Source organism: Zerene cesonia, chromosome 24 (genome assembly GCF_012273895.1).
Source record: "Zerene cesonia ecotype Mississippi chromosome 24, Zerene_cesonia_1.1, whole genome shotgun sequence".
Lineage (NCBI taxonomy): Eukaryota > Metazoa > Arthropoda > Insecta > Lepidoptera > Pieridae > Zerene > Zerene cesonia.
Window position 1 is genome coordinate 2583652 of NC_052125.1, and position 18560 is coordinate 2602211.

Genomic DNA, 18560 nt, shown 5'->3' on the forward strand with positions numbered 1-18560 from the left:
CTCGATTATGTGGGCTTTATTCTTGAAACATTGTCTTTGGTAGCCATAGACAAACTTGAATATAGAATATGGATTCGTAACCATTTTTGTATTTTGCGTTCTTTTAACATTGTCGTTGGTAGTAAAAGATTTGAATATAGAATATTGGGTAAGCGTTTTTGTTACGAAGCACGTTATCTATAGATATATAAATGATTATAATGTAATTAAATTGAAATTATTTATATACTGCATTAAGAATACGAATGTCTATGATATAAACTGGAACAGCTATGAAAACCCTGAATAACCTAATTAACGTTAAACCTATTTAGCAATGGTTAGTTATATGAAATAATATATTAATGACATTTTTTTTTTGCTTTCGTCTTAGGTAAATTATGACTGACCGCCTCCTTGGTACAGTGGTTAACGCGTGAGCGTAGAATCGAGGGGTCCTGGGTTCGATTCCCGGTGGGGACGCACAAAAAAAAAATGCCTCGGTCTGGCAGGACACAGAAGGCTGATCACCTACTTGTTCCTAAAGAAAATCGATCAGTGAAACGGATGTACATCATCTGCCCCATACCCCACTAGGGGACACGGGACTTCACTTTAGGTAAATTATAACATTACGGACTTTAAATCTATATGAGACCAAGTCTTCCTATGTCTATGATAAACATGGATGTAGCCAGGTTTTAGTCAAACTTTGAAAATAACTTTTAATATAATGAGTGCAAAATTTTGCGTACAAATGTCTCTGAAAAATATTTAGTCCACGTCTGTTTTGACGCAATAAACCTTCTCCTTTCTAAATACCTATGTTTAATGGTCCTTGACTATGAATATTTGATGTTAATTACATTTACTTGGGGCACTTGTTCCCAGGGGCTCTGGATTCACATGATTGCGTCTGATTCAACAATTCCGATTTACGATCGACATATAATTTACTTTAAGCCGCGAAGTAAGCCATCCTACTAATATTTAAAGTATGTCAATTTGTGAGTTTTGACGTTGAATTTAATCTCTGGATGTGCTGAACTGATTTCAAAAATACTTTATTAATAGAAGGCCACGTTATCTGTGAGTGTCATAGTTATATTTCACTTTGTTTTCATTCCGGGTTAACCAAGCCGGAGTCGCGGCAAGCGACTAGTCGTTTACAAGATAAAAATTAGTTACCATGTACGGAAAGAAGTTTCTACACAAAAGAGCCGGCAAGTAACTTAATCGCATAGGGACAGTTTTTAAGACGATATATATATTTTAATAAAAACTTTAATCGTATCATGCTGTATTAATTTGTAATTATTTCCCTTTATACGTGACTTCGGTTTATTCATTATCTTCTATTTTATCGTTCCGTATTCAAAAAATGAGTTTTTATTACAAAGCACTAAAGAGATATAATAACAAGCTTATAAAACCTACCTACAAAGGTATGCATAGGGGTATAATTACCTATGCAGTGACATTCAACTTTATTAGTACCCTAGGCCTTTTTCTAAGCATGTTGTGACAATTTTAATATTCCTCAAAGAAATTTCTAGAAACACAAGAAAGTTATTAGAAGGTGCATAAAATTTGTATTGTAATTCGATAATTTTCAAAAATAGAATAGACAACGTTCATAATTTAAATGCAAAAAGCTTGGAATTGTAATATTGCTTTTAAATTGACAAACAAACGCAAACTTTAAAAAAAATGACGATAGATACGAGTATATTTCATTAGATTTTATTTGCATTTTTGTTAGAATAAACGCTTGGATAGTATATACAGACGTTTGTTGTTCTTTTACGTATAAACTAAAAAGCAAAATTGGCTTTAATTTAATAAACAGATAGAGCATGACATAGAAGAGTTCATTAGATTTTCATTTGTAATATTGAGTGGGATTGCAGGAATTGCTAGTATCTAATAATCTTGAGAATTTAAAGAGATAGTTTTTTCATATTACGTACTAGGCTTTCATTGTAAATTTTTCAAACACAAGTAAGATTGTAGATATATTCGTGAGGTATACATTTTATTATTTTTTTTTTGTAGCCAGAAAATCATTAACAAACCTCAAACGGGCCATTCTGTCAATATCGCAAACGTAAAAAGCGTGTCATTAAAATATGATCGCATGTTTCTTAATTCCCGCATTAATTAACAAAGATAATAAAAATACAAATTAATATTTTTTCCTAAACGTTCGCGTGCTATTCACTTTACGATCGAATATATAGAATTTGATACGCTGTTACTAATCTGTGAGAGTACCGCTAGGCGGGATGTTTGATCTTTTATAAAAATTTAATTTGATTACACATATTCATTAGTCGAGTTCGATTTGAACTATCTATGGTTTTTTAAATTCGAAATTCGAAAAGGGCGCGATGTTGTGTGTGTTTTTTTTTTCTTTATGACAAGATGTAGCCAGCTATTTGGCATAAACAGCGACACATCGGCGTTTAAGTTTATGATTAAGTTACAAAATAGAGGGCACGTTGATAAATATTTAATTTTATATAATAATAAATATAAAAATAATTTAAACCTTACAAATACCCTGTGATAATTTTTTGCACAAAGACACAAAGTCTTAGAGAATAAGAGTAAAGTATTTACTTCTTTAATATTTACAACATAAAATTGATAACAAATAGGACAGAAAATTATATAATAATTTTAAGTCTACATCCTAGGTATAGATACATAATAATTTCTCCGCCATTACATTACGAACGTATAATTTCAATGCTTTAATTATAATCCATGGCTAATATTAGTAAACACTGGCATGTCGGTGTCGCATGTCATTGGCAGCCATTTTGAATTTCTATCTATGATTGACAGGTCTATTGTAATGGCGACTTCTTGCCGCGAATAAGTCAAAACAATGTCTATTACAACAATGTTTTATTTCTTGTTTTGTTTTTTATTCTTTTATTTAATCGCTTTCGGTTATATAACGAACGTTGAAGGTAATATTGAATTGATAAACCGAATGTATACCATATAATTTTAGATAAATATTTTGGGGAAAATAAATAGACCTGTGTTATAGAATGTATTTAAGATGTAGTTTCTAGCCTCGATAAGACGATTTTAATGAAATAGTCTAATGTGCAGTAGCTATTAAGTACACATTTAAATTTCAATATAATTTCGTATGAACGGTTGTATAAAAACTTTTGAGTTTCCGACATAACCTTAATAAATTACGTGTCACCATGTTTGCCCGCGAAGCACTCCTAAACTACTCATCCGATTTTAATTAAATTTGCATACCAGGTGCAGTTTAATCCAACTTAAAAGATACGATAGTTCATACATATTATTTCAATCACGATACATGACTACCCGGGCGGAGCCGTTTAATATAAAAAAAAGTTTGTAAAAATATAAATAAAAAAAAAAGTTGTTTGTTTTTTCATTGTTCATTTAAATAGAAGTTCACAAACTTTTTCATAGAACAACAATGGAATTATTAACATAGTTAAAGGTGACACGACCAAGCTGTCATATAAATGAAGACTTGTTCAGCCATTTTTACACTATACTAGCTGTGCCTCGCGGTAAGTCCGTATCCCGTAGGAATATCGGGATAAAAAGTTGCCTATATGTTATTCCAGTTGTTCAGCTATCTACGTACCAAATTTCATTGCAATCGGATCAGTAGTTTTTGCGTGAAAGAGCAACAAACACACACACATCCTCACAAACTTTCGCATTTATATTATTAGTAGGATAATAGGACCAATAGGATTGGATAGTAGGATAGGATATTTATAGGAAGTAGGAAGGATATTACGTTACATTGTATGAGCAGTGAAGCAGATATAGCCATCTCTTTCGCGCACAGGTGCATCGTGAAAAACAGTGGTATTTCGATAATCGATAATTTACGATATTTCGGCGCAAAAAATCGCCATTAAAAGGTAATTTTAGATTATACGACGGCACAACTTTATGATACGCGCGTTTTTTACGCGATGTAAAGGACACATTCGATTTGTATAGTTTTTACTGCGATGACATAAAGGAGCAGTTGCAATTTGTTTTGATTGTTAATTTGTGCGCATGTCTTTGTTAGCTTGTGAATAACTAGCTGCGCTCCGCGGTTTCACCCGCGTAAGTCCGTATCCCGTAATATCGGGATAAAAGGTTGCCTATATGTTGTGCCAGTTGTCCAGCTGGCTACGTACCAAATTTCATTGCAATCGGTTCAGTAGTTTTTGCGTGAAAGAGCAACAAACGCACACACATCTTTACAAACTTTCGCATTTATAATATTAGTAGGATAGGATTTGACACATATTTTGTTTTCACGTCTGTTTGGTAAGCACTGGTGTGGTTGCGAATCTAGTAAAAAGTTTTTATGTTTTCAATAAGTACCTATTCTTAATGTATATTAAGTATTATTGTTGTTATAGATAAAACAATGGATATAAACGTCTATTTTATATTGGCTAAACTACCTATGTTTTTATAATTTACATCTTCTTTCTTCATATCATTTTTTTATTAATTGTTAAATAAATTGCCATCATATATGTGTCGATATATTTATGTCGTGATCTCTCAAATTTTATTTAACAGCGATTTTTAAGCAGAACCTAGCAACTGAATAGTGTACATTCAACATTGATACTATCGTAGGTAAACCTATTTAACTTATAGTATTATAGCATTTAAATGAATAACACTTTAAAAGAATATAAAAGATCGGTTGCTACGGTCTTAAATGACGCGGGTTCAAATCCCGTCTCGTGATCAAATATTATTCTATTTCTTTAAAAATTTCTCAGTTTATACTTATATTAATCTTAAAGCATTATTCTCAAGCCAATTCTTATGATAAACGTGTTTTTACAAGTAATCGACTTAGCTTTATCTTAATACAGTCAAAATATATTAAAGGCTTATTATGGTTTGATACGAATCGTCCATAAAATATACATTTATCTCAAAAACGCTTCGTTTCCTTCAGCGCATACAGATAACAAAATTAAAATTATGAACGCACAAAATTATTTCAAGTTACCAAATTCCATCCTATAAGCAATAATTATCCTTTGATCGTGACATCGGAAACACCTGACCTGAGCAATTTGAAATTAATATAATATTTTAAAATTTTTTTCAGTGACATTCGCTGACGATAAAAACTTAATGAGTAAAGCAACAGTTTTTGCCTGTCTGGCAAAGTGATTGCTATCTCACGCAACGAAAATCTAAGAAATTAAACAGTTACACTAGTAGTGAGGCCTGGGTATTTAATGAAAGTGAATAACGGACTATCTGTGAAACGATAAAGCGCTTTTGAATTCGGAAAAACGGCGCCAAAACGTATCGACGTGCGTCACTTTGACAGTTGTCACGTTATATATGTCTGTATGCATTATAAACCTTTGCCTCTAATGAATTTAATATGTCAAAATTAAAGATGATAGAAAACTACTTACTATTTATGTTCAGGAATAAGTATAGTCTATATTAATTTACTTTTCCGTCAGTGTTTGTATCAATTAAGGTCGAAGAACGGGGAAATTCCTTGCTTATCTATTTAATTTGAATTGACATTAAAATATCTGCACCGCCTGCACTCAAAGGGTTTTATTGGCATAGTCGCGTGCCGCTGCAAATTTGTTGTCACATATAGCCAATGCAACAATTTATTTTCGCTCCGAGTTCTTTATTATTATGACACGACTCCGATAGACGGAAAATATGTATGGTATCAACGTACACGCAACAACTCCGGGCCACACGTCAATCGATAACCGATCGAAATCATTCACAACTTACCCCTGACATTTATTTATTGTGCCGCAAAAAAAATCGCTTTCATTTATTTGACATAATTATTATCGATTTGTGGGTCAACAAAGAAAGCGCCGAGCAAACAAGTTATTTTGCAAATTAACTAATATTTATAAATTTTACGGCATTAATTAAGCCGGTGCTAAGTGTAATTGATTTTACGATTCGTTAGAATGCGTTTTGATACGGGATAAAAGTTGTTAAATTGTCTATGGTTGGAGACGGTGCGAATAACCTCGACAGTATGTTCATTTGGAAAACCTTGCCGTTATTCATCCTACCTCGAAAGTATGTTTATAAATTCCGTTTAGATGTAGAAAACAGTTGAAATATGGTCTAATTTACATAACTAAACAATATTTAGTGGTGTTGTTTTCATTCCGATAAATATACTGTAATGTTTTAAATGACAGTATGTTTATGGACTCGCTGCATTTATGGAAAATTATCGTCATGGGTGCTGTACAGTGTACGTGAATAAACAAGTCACAATTTATTTAAAACACCGACGAAAGGGTCCGTTCAAGAATTTCTCACGTTTTGACATTTACTATTTCCCGCCATTCGTCATATGTCAATCCTGTCGGCCATTTTGTCATTAGCCTAACATGGCAACTAGTACGCGCGTAGAGTAGGCATTGGCCATTCATCATATAAACGATGAAACGCATGTACAATAAAATTTAATGTAATTGCGCCTGGTGCGTAATTATTTCACGCGTTATTTACGGCGAATGATAAAGACACGCACTCTTGTGGTGTATTGATGAAAAAAGTGACAAAATTACAGAGTATTTGTTTATCGAAACAATGGCTAATATCATTAAGTTATACTTTGTCATTCTAGTCCGCCTGCGGTTTCGTCCGCGTCGTCAAAGAATTAGGGACAACCCCGAGTTGGTTTGGAAACTCGGTTTTTCACACATAGTCGTCGTTCCTGTGGGATTCCCGGGATAAAAACTATATCATGTCCTTATTCGGGTCACAATTTATCTCCGTACCAACTATCATCCCAATCAGTTGGTTGGTTGGCAACGGTTTTGGTGTGAAGAGCCAGATATACAGAGTTAATTTCGAATTAACAATAAGCAGGGATATGTGAATATATATCTAAATGTCTATATCTTTCCGTAACATTAGTAAATGTCAAAATACACGTTTCAAACATGGAATGAGGTTTTAACAACACCAATAATACCGTGCAGGTTATATACATGTTAAAAAAAAAATTAAAAAAAAAAACCGCAAAACAGCGGCTGACACATGACAGATGTCGAATTGTACGAAATGCTATCCGCCTACTGTTACTTTTCACAGTATTGCCAGTATCAGTATCAGTTAAAATGCTTTGTAAATGCCTTATTTTTTCGTGAAACAATCCACTGGCTTATTTGGATAGATAACACAATCATTAAGCCTGTATTTAAGCCTATACCTTTAAAGGCTACATTGTCAACGCTTTTTTAACAAATTTTAACCTATGACTTGACAATATTATTGATCCAAACTTCGAAAGAAGACAATTAAGTACCAAATACCATACTATAATGTACCTACATACGTAGATCTCATTATGCTAATGTTAAAAAAAAGATGTCACATTCACAAGTTTTTATCCAAAGAATTACAAATGTATGGTACTTTTATAAATTATCTAACCTGCAAATTGGCTTCTTTTTAATAGAAGTGTCAACAAACAACTGACAAACAAACAAACAACGTCTTTGGAAGTCTTTTTTTTTATTTTTAATTCGTAAAGCTATTAACGTATTTACTTCCGAAGTGCCATAAAGTAGACATAAGTATAGACTATTTATATATACAAGTATACTATTGGTCCATCCCGGCTTTGCACGTAGTATGCATATAGCTAAGAGCTAGACGGTTGCTCGGCTCTGCCTAGACATGAACATTTCTGTTTTATCTCAAGGGAGCATTTAATCGGGATAAAAAGTATCCTATCACCCAAGTCAGTTCATCCCTCAGCGTGATTGAAGGACAGACATCCAAAGAAACAAACTTTCACATTTATATTAGTGTGATAGTGCGATAACAGTCAGGGATCACTTACGAAGTGTACGGTGGAAGAATTATTAAAATCAGTCCAATAGTTTCTAAGATTAGCGCGTACAAACAGCCCCTTCAGCTTTATATTATACTAGCTGTTACCCGTGACGTTCCTCGCGTGGTACCCTGGTAAAAAGTAGCCTATGTAATAATCCAGACTACGATCTATCTCTGTACCAAATTTTATAAAAATACCATAAGCTGTTTTTGCGTAAAAGAGCAACAAACATCCATCGATCCATACTTACAAACTTTCGCGTTTACAATATTAGCCCGATATTATAAGCAAAACTTGTATTCGTAAATAATAATAAACAATATTTGAAAGTTCCACAATATTAAGAAAAACAGAAATTAAGTACCCACGCTTCCGCACAGTATTTTATTATTTGCTCTTACAGTAATGGGTTATAACTGAAAATCAGTGTATTATTTATTTTTTCCATGAGCCGAGTAGTTATGCTTATAACATGACATTGATTGATTATAAAATTATATACGTACTAGCTGTAGCTGGTTTCACCCGCGTAAGTCCGTATCCCGTAGGAATATCAGAATAAAAAGCCTATATGTTATTCCAGTTATCCAGCTGTCTACGTACCAAATTTCATTGCAATTGGTTCAGTAGTTTTTACGTGAAAGAGTAACAAACATCCATACATCCATACTTACAAACTTTCGCATTTATAATATTAATAGGATTATATATTACCTAATATTTGAGTAGATTGTTCTGTAATGTCACAATAAGCATTCTTATATTCGTAAGGTACTATTAAATGGCTCAGTACTAAAGCTGCAGTTATTTAGTGTTACCTAGGTTCGTAACCTAATTATACGTTTAGAAAATTTTCACAAATTCCATCAAAATATAAATTAGTAATTTAAATAATTTCTAGGCGTCAAAAAAAGTGTAGCGCCATTATTTACCCAGCATAAGATAAAACCCTTAACTTTCAATATTTAAGTTATATTATAATAAGTAAGTTTTAGATCCAAAGGTTCAAATAAGTATGAATAAATCTCCATAATCAGAATAATTATGTTTCATACGTATAGGAAATCGAAAGTTATGATCGGCAACTAACGAGTCTTATCTATAGAGCGTGAAAGTCTAGATATAGGAAGCTTTATAGGGCTTGTTATGTTTAATTGAAGCGCTAACTGTAAAATTGAGTCGTTTATATGTAATATTAACGTCTTCAATTAAAATTTTAATTGAAAATGGAAAAAGCGTACAAGGAAATCTTTAATAATGCAAATGATTGTAGTAATAAAAAATTATAGGTTATTTTGTTTTTTTCTTATATTCTCAGCTTGCGCTTTGGCGCCAAAAAATGTTTGACAGTTAATATTTACATAACAAAGATCGAATCCAGGTTGAATTGCGCGAATGTTCGCTGACAAATATGGAATATACATTTGCAAATGTAAATACTCTTCAGGGATCGCCTAGGTATTCCAATGTGTGTGAACTGTATACGATTTGACCGGTTAAACATAATTTTAACATGATTCAATTAAATGCTTCGTAATTAAGGTATATCTAAAAGATGCAATTACAATTATCAAAAACGTACCCCCAAAAATCTGAATTTTAGTGCTACATCTTATCATATTTACATGGTTGTTGTTTGATAGTGGAAAATCACATAGTATGCATTTATGTGAAAAATCTATTGACTGAGTCAATCTTTTGAACCACTAAGCTTTGTTTAATGTTATATTTTTTTCTAAGGCATCTTGCTTTATCAAAGAGAACAAGAGCTGCCCAAGCTGCTTACCTATATTTTATTCTTTAAAATATTCTGTTTTCCTTTTATTATGGCTTATTACAGCCCTGATGTGGAATATGTAGAATGTTTGCTCTGCCTACGTACACCATTCACTTCGTAATTGAAAAAGATTTGATACAATACGTTAATAATAATAATAATGAGACAAAAAGTTCTCTGCAGTTAGAAGGTATCTAATAAATGCGCAACAATGTTCTATCCCACTCCGATCTATCGAAATAAACAGAGATAACCAGTTAAAATTAGATTCCATTTGACGATAGAACAGAGTTAATTTATATCGTCTCAAATATCTTGTGTTAATTGTTTTCAAACGTCAATTGTTATTTAAATCTAACGTTTATTTATCTTAACAACCAATTTTGTTCGAATAATTACAGAATAACTGCTGTAAAGTTTTATATTTACAGACCATTATTCAAAACTGAACTTTTGTATTTATTGATATTGGTTAAAAGATGTATTGTTTGTGACATTGTTGGTACTCTCTGGATTAATTGAACCACATTTAATAATTATTTTACCAAATGAGAGCCATGTAAGTGTATCTCTCATCATCATAGTTTTTCAGGGATCAAACCGATCTTATCAAAACAGAACAAATTGATGGAATCATTAGAGATATGGAATCCTACTATTAATATAAATGCGAAAGTTTGTAAGGATGTGAGTGCTTGTTGTGAAACCGCGGGGCGCAGCTAGTAAGCAATATTTCTGTAAATTATCAATCGTAAAGCATTATATAATTTGAACAATATACACTGCGGATTCAGAAACTTGGTTGATATTTAAAACGTCGTTGCAATAAAAAAAGGTCTTATACAGTTGATGCTGGCTCTTCTGTGATCTAGCTTTGAGATTGATTGTTAATTCGACTCTTGAATAAGAATAGTTAAGAATTTTAGATAACACAGCGTCTAGGATTATAAAATTCCGTTTTCCGCGTTAGGTACCTAATGAAAGAATCAACTAAGATATCTCATTTGGTGTGTATGTGGGATTCGACAGTGTCTCTCGCCATACCGGAGCGAAACCTAACCACTCGGCCCCACATATTCTTCGTACATTTCCTTTCCAACCAGGTTGCCTGGCAGAAATTGCTGTTAAGCAATAAGGCCGCCTCATGCACAAAAGATGCCTTTTTTGTATTCTTGCTGTTTTTGTCTAAGTTTGTGCAATAAAGCATTATAAATATAAATAAATAAATAGTCCCTATTCTCTTTAATGTTTCCAATATGTATTCATGTATGTTTGTTCGTCTGACTGGTACTCCAACAAGGGCCTACTGAAAAGCGCTGCGCATTACGCGTAGCACATGCTGAGTAGTTATACTTTTTACTTCCACACCGATTAGATATAATCCCGCCTTTTTATTATACGTTCGTTAACATTATGTGGTGTTGAATAAACATTCTTTCTCTCTTTCAATAATGTTTAGGATGTTAGATAGGAGCAATTTGGGCGTCAAGCGTTTCAGAGTTCACAATGACTTAAAATTATTATTTCTCCAATATTTTTATAATGTCTTATAAGAAATCAACAACGATACCAATACGATTTCTAACAGTCATAACTAATGACCGAACCTTTTGTTATCTTAATATTCCGACTTAAGTAAAAGGACTCTGGAAGTCTGGAGTCTAGATTGTTATTAGAGTTTTAAACCTCGTTGCTAGAAAGATTCATAATTCGAATTTAATGTAGAAAATTAAACATACGCATAGCTCTTTAGACGGAGAGATTGAATTCAAACTTTGTACACTTATCAAAAATCTATTTTTTATTAGAGTTCTTCTTCTTATATATTATTAATAAGCCTTCTCAGGATTACCGGAATTGAAAAATAATTTTTTTACACAGACTCTGTATAAAAGCGAGACAATTTAGAGGTTTCTATCATTGAACCATCTTTTTTAAACTACATTTATTCTTTAGAATCATTAAGGATTAAGTTGATTTCATAAAAACATTCTATGTAGTTCCATAAATGGATTTTCCAATTGAAAATAACCAATATTGGATCATAAAATTAAAAAAATGCGAAGCATCTATATTAATACTTAAATAAATTAAATTTTACTCAATAAAATTATAAAAGACTACCTCTGCCCCGCGGTTTCATTCACGACCTCCATGATTTTCTTTAGCACATAGCTATCCTCCATAATAAGACTATCTAAGACGAGCGAATTTTTCAAATCGTACCACGTCGTTTCTCAGATAAGCGCGTTCAAAAAAACATACATTCAACTTTAAGATTGAACCATAATTTCACACAGAAATCAACAAATTTCTCAATCGAAAGTATTAAACGCGGCGAGTAATTGATATTTTCCTATAAGTACTATATTCAAAGGTTAGGAAGGGTAACAGAAATGCCGACCCGAACTATAAATATGTAATTAATATCGATTCAAGTAGGTATATGAACGTAGGTCTTTTGTCAAACTGGTGTTTTAAATAATGACTGCAATAAAATCAGTTTATTATGTATCGTTTAACTTTGACTTTATTAATACCATGTTTGTATCATGGTTTATTGGTTGATTACTGATAACTCGTTCCGCGTCCGCGTAGTCAAAGGGAGATGCAGTCCCGGGGTTTCACGGGTATAGTTCCTGCTCCTATGAGTGTTCCGGGATAAATACTATACTGTAACCTTTCTCGAGTTGTGAACTATCTTTACCAAATTTCATTTAAGTTAGTTGAATGGGAGCAGGGATAATAAGAGACTCTGACAGAGTTACTTTACTATTTTTAATAGTCCTTTAATATTGCTAAGGTATTATGATGGGTTATTTAATATATTTTAAATGATTGCTTATCTTTTAGTATTGTATTTTTGTATTTAGAATGATCTTTAAGAAGATATTTTAAACTGTATGTGTATATGTTATAGGATATAATTTTATGTAATATAGCTTCAAAAATCATAAACCATTTTATTGGATTATTCGATTAAAAATAAGCAATGCAACCCTCGATATTGTTTTATAATCAAGTATTTACCATTGGAGATGGTTAATTTACATTCTGTTGTAGATATTGAAGCAATATTTCTTGTATAAATCGACACTTCTAAATTGTAGGTTATTTTTTAAGACATTGACGATCTGTATTGTATATTGTTTTAATCTTGCTTTTTAATTCATTTAAAATGTGAAGACAGGTAGGTACCTAAAAGATATCTATAATTATTAAATATTAAAATAATAATAAAAACTTTTTCGTGAAACTTTCGTGAAATTTTCGTTTATTAGTGTGTATTATGTTTTGTTTTTTTTTTTTTTATTTACTTGCCAGGTTTCAGTTTGATTGCGTTTTAAGGTTTAAGATAATTTAAAAATAGATTAATGAAAGCATCACAAAACCTAATTGGTTTAAGTGCATTTTTAATAAATTGTCATCTAGAAAGATGAATTTAAAAAATCTCAATTTGGTGACTTTTTTGCCCTATATAATTTTTTTATATTCTTCTTTTACCATTTTAGTTAATTCAGTATCCTGTACCCTTACTTAAAATTATAAATCTGAAAGTATGTTTGTTCGTTTTTCCTCTTATACATAGCAACGGAGCAATTCTATGATTTGGTTTATGGGTGGAGATAGTTGGGAGGCCAGAGATAGGCTTTTTACTGAGGTAAAATATCTCATTACCATGTGAATTCCCTTTGACTATGCGGGCGAAGCCGCGGGTGGTAAACTAGGCAGAAATAATAACATACTAACATACATTTTATGAGTTTTACTGCTACATATCTAAATATCCTACTAATATTATAAATACGAAAGTTTGTAAGGATATGTGTATGTTTGTTAATCTTTCACACAAAAACTAATGAACCCATTGCAATGAAATTTGGTACATAGACAGCTGGACAACTGGAATAACATATAGGCAACTTTTTATTACGATATTCCTACGGGACACGGACTTACACGGGTGAAACCGCGGGGCGCATCTAGTCTAAATATAAATCTGACATTAGTCCTTACCTAGCATATTAAATTGAAATTTCTCGCTACTATGAATCATGTTACTTGTGCCTTATAAATTAAATTTTGTCCGTCATCATTATATGTTACTTTTCAACCGACTTCAAAAGAGGAGGTTATCAATTCGGCTGTTTTTTGTGTTTGTTGCCTCGTAACTATTTATTGCGTGAACCTATTTCGATGATTCTTTTTTGTTTGAAAGCGGGTGTCTCATTTTAATCTAGTCTAGTTCTGATAATGTGAGGATGGTGGAGTTTTTTTTTTTAATAATTATCTTATTCAATAGCATCAATATTAAATGCGACATGTTTTTTTCTTTTAAATATTTGTTTTGAAACCATTTTGAATTTTGAAAACACCTATTGTGAAAACAATTAAAATAATGTTTATTTTTTGGCAACTGATACAACTTTATAAAAGGCTTGTGAAAAGTCCGTACAAACGAAGATGATATTAAACTCGCATATTTATAAAAGTGGTGCGAACCTCGGACTTCAAAATCGGTAAGTCGGGGTTCGAGACCGGGCGAGCGTGCAGGAAATAAATTGATTTTTCAATTTATCTGCACATGTGAATAAAATCACCATTGCTTAAAACGGTGAAAGAAAACATCGTGAGGAAACCGGAATGTCCAAGAATCAAATTATGGCCTGAACCCTCATAGGAGGCCTGTGTCCCAGCAGTGGGAACATATATGGGCTGATGATGATGATGATGATGATGATGATGATATTAATAAAAATCATAAATTGCTAGATTTGTTTCAATGCTGCTATAATAATCATTCCAATAACTGTCATATGATTTGTTAAATTTATTTATAGTATTTTCTTCTGTTTGATTTTACGCGAGTATTATACATTCAGTCTCCCCGTGACCACGCTCGCTGTAAAGTGTTCGAAACGTCGGGTTAATAATATAATAAATAAATTGCGTTTAAAATCCGTTAAAAAGTTTTTAATTTTTTAAATGTATTTATTTTATTTATTATTATTACAGAAAAAACACTTTTTACAAAATATTTTGCTATGTGAAACCTTATGAGGTTTGCAACAACGCTCAATAGATCGATAGATTAGGTCATAAGGGTTATTTTTTTTATTCATTTAGATATAACTACCTAACTATGTGAGAGTTCCCGTTAGATCAATCCATTCAGTAAAGCTCTTATGTATCTGATTAAATAATTTGAATGAATGAACAATCATTTATTGCACACTAAATACAGTACTAGAAAATATAATACGAGTATCATCATATATAGAGTCTTATCGCTATAAGCGATTTCTCCCAGACAACCCGGAAAATCGGATAACATTTTGTTGTGGTTGTGCATTTCAATTACATCATTAAAACACAGATAAATAAATAGAAACACAATCTCTATTAATTTATATAAGAAATAAATCTAGATATAAAGTCCATGTATTTTATTTTATTTTCAATAGTTGCGATAATGCATTTAGGCAATATGAAGAACTATCTGCGCCCCGCGGTTTCACCCGCGTAAGTTCGTATCCTGTAGGAATATCGGGATAAAAAGTTGCCTATATGTTATTCCAGTTGTCCAGCTGTCTACGTGACAAATTTAATTGCAATCGGTTTAGCAGTTTTTGCGTGAAAGAGTAACAAACACACACACACATCCTTACAAACTTTCGCATTATAATATTAGTAGGATATTTACATGAAGAAGTTGTATAAGCGTATTTCAACACGCGCTCAAATAATATTACATTACGGGCAACTTTTTTTTAGAAAGCAAATAGACTGCGTGCTCATAATGGGATAGTTACTTTGTATAGGCTAAAAAATAAAGTGGAGTACGCTGAAATTCATAATTGAAACACAACCAGACAGACAGACGAGCTGGCTAATAAATTTAATGGTATTTTATATGAAACAGAAAAAATTATTTACAAAGTGATGTATTGGGACAATAATAGGAAGATGCATCAATGGTTTTGACATCTAGAGGTCAAATAATCTCAATCAAATGCTGTAGGTTTTTAAGACTAGCAGTACGCCCCGGCTTCGCCCAGGTTGTATTATGATAAATGCAAAAATTTACACTCCAGGTATAAGTTAGCTCCACTGGTAGAAAGGCGCTTAAGATCGGTTAAGCACTTTTTGAGTTACATTACGAAAAGCTTACAAATAAATCTGCTTTCTTTATACAAATTTTGTCAATTATTAGGCATTGACTACGATGGCCTAATAATGAAACAATTTTGATATATGGACCCAGGGCAGATCCTTGGTGGAGGCAAGAAGAAAAACATTATATTATAAGCAAAATAAGTAAGCTACTAGTATTGGATAATAGCAATTTAAAGATTTATGAACACTTAAAATAAACATCCCTTGCTAGTCATGAACTATATTATTTTCTAAAAAAATTATGATATATTTAGAATTTATAAGCTTGGAAGGTACGTATAAAATTTTACATGCATTTTTTTTAATATTACATTTTTTATATCATAACATTTTAACAAATTGTTGCTCCTTCAAGCTGGAATTTCACTCATACAAATTAGCTAAAAAAATTGCTGTTCATTTTCGGTCATTGTGATCTTATTAGGCTTTTTCTACTTATAAGACCTACATACAGTCATTGAATATAGCCCTAAATTTTGTTCAAATAATAGACAAAACAACAAGACCTAGAACATAGCCAATGAATGATCATCTGATTTTATTCAGTAGCTAGAAAATACTAGAGATGGGACGGTTTCATAGGATTTTAAAAACTGTAGGAAACATCACTCGTCTGATACTGATAAATCAATTTATATACCAAAGATAGCATTTTTATAAATGACAGCTCGTTTATTTAAACATAACGATTAGGTACTTACGGGTAAAATTGATATGAACGTTGCTTTCACAGCATCACTTCACACACAAATAGTCACACTTAATGTTATAGAAATTATAATCACTTATCACTCACGAGCTGGCGATACTTCAGATATTCAGAAATCGAAAGTGGAACACACCACAGTTGCAAGAATTACTATTGGGAAAAGCGTAATCAGAAATAAAGATACAATAGGCGGCAATTACAGACCAATTACGTATCCACAGATTAAAATTCCTCTATCAGAATACACGTGCCGGCATATTCCAAATTCGAAACCGACCAGAGTCACTGGATGATTTTTTCTTTCACGTCACTGATGTCATTTTTGTTGGGTTTTGCAAAATCACGCGCGCAGTTTATTCTATAGTCATTTCTAGCACACAATCACCGACACTAAACACGATAACAGTCATCAAGTTCGAAAAAATCCGATCCGTCACTGACGGATGGGTAAAAAAAAACAGAACCGCACACAAGCACAAAATTCTGTCCAATTAAAGATAATGTTTGTGGAAATTTTAATAGCGTTCCCCTCCGAAGAAATCCGACACAACCAACTCCCGTTGAATTTAAACACTTAATGATCGGTTGGAGGAAATTGTCCGAGAAACGAACGGCCCAATGTAGCTGCGTCTCGCTCTAATTAGTACGGATCTACGCCGCTTGTATGAGTGGTATGGCGCTAGTGTGCTCTGGGGGGCGGATCGCAGTTTGAGGTGCAACGTTTACAGGGTGGAGCTTCTATCTGATTGGTCGATGTAAATGGCGCGATTTTTTTCGTTTGTACGTGCAGTGCGCGCGGGTTGGTAACGCCGCATCGATCGTTGGCGCCTAGGTTGCCATTAATTTTTTTTATGGGTATTTTTTGGCGGCACCGTGTTTTAGTAACCTGTTATGGAGGCCACGCCCAGCGGGACGTCGAAACGTGTTGAGACCATGGACTATCAATACAGACTCCGAACGTAGTTTCGATTTTTTTTTTTCGTCGAAGTGTAGTTTTTTTTTTTTTTGGTTTTTTGTTCGCGTGACGGTTGCTTTGATTTTGTGTGGTGTCAGTTACGCGAGTTTTTTACGAGGTCCATGTTTGTGCGGCATTTTTTTATTATTTTTTTTTATAATCTGTAAGTAGATAAGATATGCGATAAGGGCATTGTAAGGATGCTGTGGTGACAGATTGGGACATGAATGAGACAGATATACGTGTTTATATGTTGTTCGACATTATACGGTAGAGTACGGAATAAGGTACGGTATTGTACGAAAATCCTGAAGAAGATTATATCAATATTTTCTATTATAATAACTGTTTATTGAATTATATCGTGGTTAAGTCAATAAACGGTTGGTATAAAATATTCACATTGTTGTGTATAAACCCAAATGATATTACTGTATTTAAGATTTTAGCGCTTATTTCGTCCTATCTTTAATTATAAACTTAATTATTATATGGACAATGTGCTATTTTTCTCTTTCAAATTAAATTATTCTACTTTAATAATATTAAAGTGAATTTACCCGACAAGCAAGAGTCAGTATAAGGTATGATAAATGAATAAAATGCTTATTATTTTAATATCTCTCTTTTTTCATACAATGCCATAAGAGTTAATATTTATTTAAAAGTCTGACAATAAGTAACAACTGTATCAAGTACCTACGTACTAAAATTATAAATAAATACTTATATACTAATATTAAAAAGCTGAAGAGTTTGTTTGTTTGAACGCACTAATCTCAGGAACTACTACTGGTCCGATTTAAAAAATTCTTTCAATGTTAGATAGCCCATTTATTGAGGAAGACTCTATATGTACCACGGGCGAAACCGGGGCGGACCGCTAGTATAATATATAAGAAGGGGAATTTGTTTGTTTGAACGCGCTAATCTCAGGAACTATTAGACTGATTTCATAAAATCTTTCACCGTTGTATATGTACGTGATCATTGAGTGCTATATGCTATATAAGCAAGCAAACCGAGGCGGGCCGCTAGTTTTATTAGGAAACTTTACGTTTTGATATTCATAGTTAAT

At 32.5% G+C, this 18560-nt stretch overlaps 1 protein-coding gene across 3 annotated transcripts in view; it reads right to left on the reverse strand.

The window, feature by feature from the left end:
• LOC119836550 (homeotic protein distal-less) overlaps window positions 1–17103 on the reverse strand; it is a 97317-nt gene extending 80214 nt beyond the window's left edge. For all 3 annotated transcript variants that reach the window (XM_038361934.1, XM_038361933.1, XM_038361932.1), the window contains exon 1: window positions 16520–17103. The gene's annotated coding sequence lies outside the window, so the exon portion shown is untranslated. The remainder of the gene's footprint in view (window positions 1–16519) is intronic.
• Between the last annotated feature and the right edge of the window lie 1457 nt (window positions 17104–18560).